This window comes from Cryptomeria japonica, chromosome 5 (assembly GCF_030272615.1).
Source record: "Cryptomeria japonica chromosome 5, Sugi_1.0, whole genome shotgun sequence".
In the NCBI taxonomy this organism is placed as follows: Eukaryota; Viridiplantae; Streptophyta; class Pinopsida; order Cupressales; family Cupressaceae; genus Cryptomeria; species Cryptomeria japonica.
Genome location: NC_081409.1, coordinates 72,528,813 through 72,530,064, shown reverse-complemented (window position 1 = coordinate 72,530,064; position 1,252 = coordinate 72,528,813).

Sequence of the window (1,252 nt, the reverse complement as noted above, 5' to 3'; positions counted from 1 at the left end):
TTGCGATCGATTTGTCATCGATCGTGGTCATTTTCAATCTTGTCGTCTTGCAATCTATTTTGTCATCTTGTCAATTTTGTCATTTTGTGATCAATCTGCCATCGATCATTGTCTGTCTCAATTATGTCAATTTGGATCAATTAGTCATTGTTCCTCATCAATTGGCGCATTTATCAATCAAATCATTTATCACATTGGTCCTTTGTAAATCATGATCAAATCGATATCAATTATCGTTTGTCAAGACCTAATTGTCATTCTTGCATTGCTAATTCATCTTTTAGGGTTTCATGATTTTATTCATTTAACCCTGTTTGTCATTTCTCCCTCTAGGTTAAGTAATTTATTTATTTATCCTAGGTCTTCGTGTCACAATTAAATGTTTAATTTAATTGGCTAACTAATTATTCCTCTTTTTGGTGAATTAATTAATAATTGACAAATTATTAACTGATTTACCTAATTTCTCCTAATTCCTAATTTCCTAATTTTTCATCAATTTCTAAATTCCCTCTTTGTGAATTAATTAATAAATGAAAAATTATTAATTAATTCACTAATTTCCTAATTTTCCTCTTTTTCTAATTTTCTAATTTTCTAATTCCTAATTTCATGGGAATGACATTTCAATTTGTCATAATTTGTCATAATTGACAATCAATCAATTTTGACATAGAAATTTGTCATAATTTGTCATAAATTGACAATCAATCAATTTTGCATAGAAAGTGCATAATTTGTCATAAATTTGTCATAATTGACATTTTTGATTTACAATTTCCATTTGAATTGAATCATGCTAATTTGATCATTTCTCCAATTTATCTATAAATTGGATGAATTTCTTCAATCTCAATCTAATAATCATATTATCGAATAATCACTTTGTCAAATCAATCACGCTTTGAGTATTCTTGTGCCAATGTCAATCTTGCTTTCACATTAGGTTTATGCACTTGAAGGTGAGATTCACAAACAAAGGCTATTTGGAGAAGAAAGAAGGACAATGGAGCCACATGAAGGAGATATTCAAATCTGCATTTGGTTTGCTTAACTTTTAATCTTGAATGTTTTTTTTTCATGTCTTTATTGAGTGTGTTTAGGATTGATCATTGCATTTGAGCTTTTGTGATTGAGCTATGACTAAAATTGATATTTGCTTTGATGATTTCCGATTTCCTAGCTACAGTGTCAAGTGACACAATAAAATACTTTACAACATTACACATGAAATTTTGTCTCTTGTTGGATT